This window comes from Haliotis rubra, unplaced genomic scaffold (genome assembly GCF_003918875.1).
Source record: "Haliotis rubra isolate DU_JTF1 unplaced genomic scaffold, ASM391887v1 Scf1322, whole genome shotgun sequence".
Lineage (NCBI taxonomy): Eukaryota > Metazoa > Mollusca > Gastropoda > Lepetellida > Haliotidae > Haliotis > Haliotis rubra.
In genome coordinates, this window is record NW_025765251.1 from 120,000 (window position 1) to 127,362 (window position 7,363).

Here is a 7,363-nt window from a genome sequence, read left to right on the forward strand (position 1 = left end):
GCGGTTCGAGAACTGGGTTATGTGGTTAGACGATTTTCTCCGCGAGATGGCACTTTTTTCCGGTTCGAGGTTTACGACAGAGCAGCCGACACCTCGGGGTTGTTCGCCGAATACGTCGACAACTTCTACAAACTGAAACAGGAAGCTAGCGGCTATCCTGAGGAGTGTAAGACGGATGATAGTAAGGCACGTTTCGTCGACAGGGTTTTCAATAAGGAAGGTGTTCGTCTGGACCCTGCCAATATTAAAAAAAACAAGGGTATGCGCGCCATAGCCAAGTTTATGATGAACAGTCACTGGGGCAAATTTGGTCAGTCTAATGACAAGACCCAGTGCCAGTACATCACAGACGAGAGAAATTTCTACGACCTCTTTCACGACAAGACCATAGAACTGAAAGACGCCGCTTTGATTAGCCCCGACACTCTACTCGTCACCTACTACTCCCGAGGAAACACACCTAATACCTCATACCGCCAGCAATCCCGCCTTTAGCCGCATGGGTAACGGCACAAGCGCGTTTGAAGCTGTATGAGGCTTTGACGCCCTAGGCGAAAACGTTGTACTTTGACACGGATTCGGTCATTTACGCACAAAACGATGACGCCCCCTCTGTTTGAAGCTCGGTGATTCTTTGGGCGAGTGGACTGACGAAATAGAGGATGGTAATTGATTGACGAATTTGTCACCCGCGGACCGAAAAATTACGCCTACAGGCTACACCATCCTCCGCGTGAAGGTCCTCAGGAAGTTTGCAAAATTCGAGGTTTCACCTTGAACTATCGCGCCTCGCTCGTCTGAATTTCAAGGCCATGGTCAGGACAGCTCTTAAGCCTAGAAAACCGAGGGAAGATAAGCGCCACGTACCTTTATTTTCTCAAGAGGGCTGGGCTTAAGCGTGGGCTGGACGTGCACACCACCGCTCAAACTAAAGAATACGGGTTTTGTTACACAAAACGTCGCATTATTCGCGACCCCGTAACCTCTAGGTTGACCTATACCGTGCCTTACGGTTACGAAACCAATGCCTCGTGATTCGTCGATCCGCGTCCGACCGGTAATAGCTCGCTAGACAGTCGCTCTCTACTATAAAAGCCACGAACAACTCCCTTAGTTCGCCTCCAGCTGTATAATAGCCTTTTCCTCACCTCGCTCCATTCACCATCACCTACGGTCATGTCTCTACAGTCAAACGATCATATGTGTAAGAACGACGACGTGTTCCAAATCAGCTACGCCCTGACGAACGCCCTGTCACACGTCATGGTGGCTCTGCGTCTTAGTATACAATCATCCTCCAGTCTGTCACTTCAGGGGACCAAAAGAGACCACACCACCACCAACAACAACGACGACGCAGACCACCCGAGCACGACCAACAACGGCAGCAGCACCACCGAACACCACCACGAAAAAAACACACTCGCGGCGACGACAACCACGAACCACCCGCCGAAGAAGCCAACCACGCACCAAAAGAGAAAACTCGGCGACGACGCAACGAAGAAGAACAAGAAGAAGAAGAAGAAGAAGAACCCTACAGCATTACCGTCCCCTATGCGCGATAATCGAGGACGGCTTAACAGCACCCGAGGGAGGGAGAAACCAACGAGATAGACATCGAGTTGCAGAAGCTCGCGGGCCGAGCTGATAGGCAGTACAGCAGGCTCCGATACTAGTGCCTGAACAAGCGCACGCCCTCCCTTCTCGGCGTGTCGATTATAACAACGATGATAATAATAATATTTTTAAAAAGAAATAAACGAATGGATCGCGTGTTCCATTGGAAATGTATATTCCGCTATTTCTGTCGTTATTCTCGCACCCCCAAACAGGGTATGTCGAGGTCTGGATTGGAAAAAAGGGGTGCATGGTTGTCACAGGTTTTTTAGAACTATCCCCCGTCATACTTTTAGATCAGTTAGTCGTACATTGCGTGCGACGATGGATACTTTTAGGAATAGCGTGTCATACTTTTGGAACGGTATGTCATACCTTTTGGCGTGATTATTCGTTCTACCCATACTTTTTAGCAGTAAACCTATGGAACGGGTCCACGGCTAATGACACGATTTTGGAAGGGGTCTGTCATACTTTTGGAACAGCGTGTGTGTAATTATTAGAACAACGCGTCATACTTTTGAAACGACGCGTCATACATTTGGAGCAGTAAGTCGTACATTTGGAAGGACGTGTGACACTTTTAGAATAAGCGTGTCGTAATTTTTTGGGGAACGGTGTGTCATGCCTTCGGGTGTGGTTATACATTCTCCCTACATTTATTTCAGTAGTAAAATCTACGGACACTAGAAAACCCGAGACAGTAATACGCGTTTTAACAAAGACGTCACGGTAACGCTTTGATAAGATTATTTATACGCGTAATGTTAGCGGTTAATTTACGCCATTCCTCCGTGGAGATAGAAATACCTAAAATTGTCTCTTTACCAGCTATAAATTGCCTGATATCTACGATGGGTAAATTTTCTTTCAAACAAACGGAAACACGTTTTGTTGTCGAAAGGCGTAGCTGATTGCGCATACACTCGTTATCCGTTAGATTCACACCCGTTCCCGCGACAAATGACCCGGGGTGTTGTTCCAGATGAGTGGGATGGTAAAACTATCAGCTGCAGCACGCCGATAGCTACCAATAATCCCAACACCGTCAGACACGCATGCTTCGATACACACGAGTCTCTTTCTCCTCTCTTGCCGTGGTTTCCATTTTCAAATAAAGACAATCCTCTTCGGGTATTCGACATTTTCAACGATACACGCCAAGACGCAACACAAATACGGCATAAGCGTATTCCCTTCTCTACTCGTACACTCTTACCCCTTTATATACTGACGTGTTGAGAGAGAGAGAGAGACTCCCCTTTATATACCGTCGCTTGAGAGAGAGAAGCCCATAGCGTTGTCACCAACTCCCCGAAAGTAAACATGGACGACTATCGCTGACGGGCAGAAACGCCTAGTCGACAGAATTCATTTCCAATTCCCAAAGATATTCAGACTCTTAATAGGAGGTCCTAGCGGTGCGGGTAAAACCACTTTCGTGAAGCACATGCTAGAAAACGATATAGATGGTCCGTGGCCTTTACTACAAAAATTACCAGACGTTATAGTATGGGTCTACAGCCAAAAACGCAACCCGTATAATGACGCTATAAAAGCCATCTGCGTCAGGGGAGGTATCGACATTCATTTCGTGCAAAAGATTAGTGACGACGTAGAAGGCTACGTTGACGCTTCCAAGTATAACTGGCTAGTCGTCGACGACGCGGCAGGCGATTTGACAAAGGAGGACGAGCAAGAGTTACTTAGATGGTTCGTTAAGAGATCGCATCACAGACAGACCAGCATACTATACTTACAACAGAATATTTTTGCGCGAACACCGTTCCATAGAACGATCAGCTTAAATTGTACGCACATTGTTGTGTACAAGAATCCCCGGGATAGAAGTCAGATAGAGCATTTAGCTAGACAAATATTTCCGGGTCAGTCGGGCTTTATAAGAGAGGCTTACCAAGCTACATCACAACCACACACTTACATACTGCTAGATTTAACACCGAACACGCCCGACGAGTTTAGAGTGCGTGGAAACCAGTTTAACAGAGAACACGGAGAAATAGACGTATACCGACCTAAACAAAAGTGAATAGAATGGATTGCCATAACGCTCAGAGTTGCGTTTCGGGAATGAAATGCTGAGCAGACGACGGTCGTGGGGGGAAGCTACGACGGACGAAGACCAGGATAGCAATAGTAGCAGCAGCACCTATGACGACGACTATTCTTCGACATCATACGACGACTACAGCGATGACTCTAGTACTAGCATAGACGATAATGACGACGTCTACCACCACGAGTTCTTCTTCGTTTGGGGACAGCGACGCGTTGCTACATTGTCGGGACGATGTAGCTTTGTATAACGACGACAGCGATAGCAGCGACGATACCGAGGACGACGTATACAGCGGAGAACGCGTCACATTCGCCCCGGGCGACGAGGGTGGTGAGCGACGCCGTAACAACAGCAGAGGTCAGATAATACCTCCTATACCAATACCCAAGATTGTTCTGAAAAGGAAATAAATAACCATAAATACGAAGATCGTGAGTTTTTGTCGTCATTTTATTGTACACCCTCGGAGTAGAGCGACACCCTACCCCTGACACGAGTAAATTCATCGAAAATATGCATCGTTCTAACGGTAAATTACACTCGACCTCGCGCTGTGGCGCCGGAAGAGAACACCGGGTGGTAAGAGAAAAGGTGTCGCCAAAGGCGATTCGGTCAACAGGGTTAAAGCCAACGCGGACATTATACACTACCTATGTAGAGCCCCACCCGCTGTCAGACGCCGACTCGTTAATTGTTTACCCAAAGAAGTCATAGACGCTTTTAGCGAGACAGCCGTTAATGTGTATTCCGCAATTTACCTATGACGGATGATCAGAGACTCGGGTTAAATCGCAAGAAAAGAGCTCTTCATACCCTATGTCAGAGACACAGAGTTTCGCGACGCTGGCAAGAGGAAAATATTGGCGCAAAGGGGTGGTATATTACCATTGTTGTTGCCTCTTTTAGCTCCAGTCGTAACAAACCTCATATCGAGTGTGGTAGGGTCTATTACAGGCTCCAAATAACCACGCCGATGTCCTCCTTTACTAAGATGGTCGTGCTACCTCAGGCAGCGTATTCTCGACTCGTACATTCCTCTCGCGACGAATGGTCAGGGTCTCGGCAAGATACTCTCCTCTCCAAGGAAATGCTCTTTAACGAAAGAAAGGCGAGACAATTTAGATGAAATGAGAAATGTTGTGTATGACGACGAGCGGCGAGTAGGGGATGTTTAATAGGACGTCATCCGTGCCGGTTAAACTACACGAGAAAAATGTTGCGCTTATAACGCCCTATTGGAAGACGCCCTAGATTTACAGTCGAGAGCCCGGCGCGTGGAAGGGGTAAACGGGAGTCGAGATGATACACATTTTCCCCGGAAGCCATTAAACGACGCTAGCGTAGCAACGACTGTAGCTCCCGTGGTTACGGCCGCGGAGTAACAACATCGGGTTTAGATGCCACGCTTTCTAAGGTTTTGACCGATTTACCTAAAACGTACAGACGAGATGCTAAAGATATTACCGACTTTATTAAAAACGATCCAGACTTGGGGGTGTCGGACAAAGGAACTTTGAGCTATAAGGGTTCGTCTCTGGGACCGGAGACCTTGCGCGACGTATTACACGAACTGACGAAAAAAAGGGGTAGTAAATACAACGAGGTAGCTGCTTTCCTGTCGTCGAGAATGGCAGACACTGGTGCGAGCACTGGCGCTATTAAAAACAGGTTATACATCGAGGGGGGCGACACTCCTGGGAAGTCGCGAAGGAAGAAGAAACGAAGTAATGAGGAAGGCTGGAGCTCGGACAATGCCGGAGGGAGGGAAAAGAAAGGGCGACACGGTGGGTCGACAATTATCGACAATAGCTGGAAAAGCTATTAAGCCTTACTGGCTGAAATGGTTGAAACGCACGTATTATGATGTATCGAGGGGGTTTGATTCACGGGTTGGCCTCTTAAGAAAATTATCGGAGGCTAGGCAACGAAAGGGTTCTGTCAAACCTACTCCTGCTCAGGTGACGGTTTGGTTAAAGAGACAGCCCGCTTACAGTCTACATAGGCCTCGCCCCGCCAAGCGCTTTCCTAGAACACCCTATTCCGCTACCATATGTAGAAAGGATCAGTTGTGGCAGGCTGATTTGTCGGACGGTCGCCAGATTAGCAAAGTCAACGATGGTTACAAATTTATATTATGCTATATAGACGTGTTCAGTAGATACGCGCTTTTGCCGAACCGCCAAGGATAAAAGGCTAAAACGGTGACCGACGGTTTCAAAAGAATTCTGAACCGTGCTAAGCCTCGTATTTTCCATAGCTTAATGACCGATAAAGGTAGCGAATTTGTCAACAGTTGTTTTAAGCATCATATTAGGAACGTTCTGGGGAAATGTTTTATACTAGTCAGAACGATGACGTGAAATGTTCCGGCCGTGGAAAGATTTCAGAGAACTCTAAAGACCCGCATGTGGAGATACTTCAACACTGTGTCGCAACCTCGGTATGTCGGGTATTGGCTAAAATATTGAAAGCCTACAATAACGATACCACACATCCATAGGACGAAGCCTAGCGACGTGATTACTATTCTCGACGAGATAGCGGTATGGAACCACACGCCGCAGGCAGCAAACGCAGTCAAAAGATTCCCAAAACGTGAGAAATACTTATTGCCGCAAACACCAGTCAGAATTTCGACGAGTAAAGGGAATTTTGTTAAAGGTTACGAGGCCAATTGGACCAGGGAAATATTTTACGTGGTCAACAAAGTTAGATATAGGAAACCGACTGTCTATAAAATACGCGACTACAATAGAAACGCTTATAAAAGGAACATTTTACCGGGATGAGTTACAAGTCGTGTCGGAGCCAGAGGCGCACGAAGTAGAAAAAGTGTTAAAGAGAAGGGTCAATAAGACTACGGGTAAAAGAGAAATACTGGTTCGATGGAAGGGATACCCGAGCAAAGAATTCGACCAATGGCTACCAGAAAGTCACATGGTAGGGATTTCCTCAAAAAGGGCTGACATGCATGAGGAAGCTACCACTACACACCATCCTGCTATGCGTGTTGATCGTATGCTACCTGTCGCTGAAAGGTACCACATCGTCCGATCTAGCCGAGGATATAAAGAAGGTTGAAGAACCGTTGTTTGAATTACTGAAAGTATCGCTGTTCACGCTACCGGTTCATACCCCTCCCGCCCTTTAAGAAGTCGTAACAGCAACAACCCTCGTCTGTCACCGAACGTCAGCGTATGGGAGAACAGCACCGCCGCATTATGAATAACGGTACGAAAGTTTACAGATTTTACATTACCCTACCAAGCGATGCCAGTCCCGAAACTCGACCGGATAATGTACAACACACTTACACCGTAGATTTACCATACCCCTGAAGGTAAACAGAAAGGATAATTGAGGGTTGGCGTTAGTACTGTGCAGATACCCGTGACATGGCACAATTTACCCGTTCCTCATAACGCTTTCAGCGCAGTATATGACTGTCCCCGTCCGCGAGAGAGTGTATAAGAAGGGCATGGTGAGAAAGGATAGATTCGGTTTAGAAACTAAATTTCTGGGGCAGATAATGTTGCCGCGAAAGGAATTATACGATCGCGAGACTCTTAGATACCATGAATAGTTCCATCAACGCACGGGTTGCAAGCGTGGCATGAAGAATATCATAAACATAGCAATGCAGGGGTGGTGTGGAAATCGATA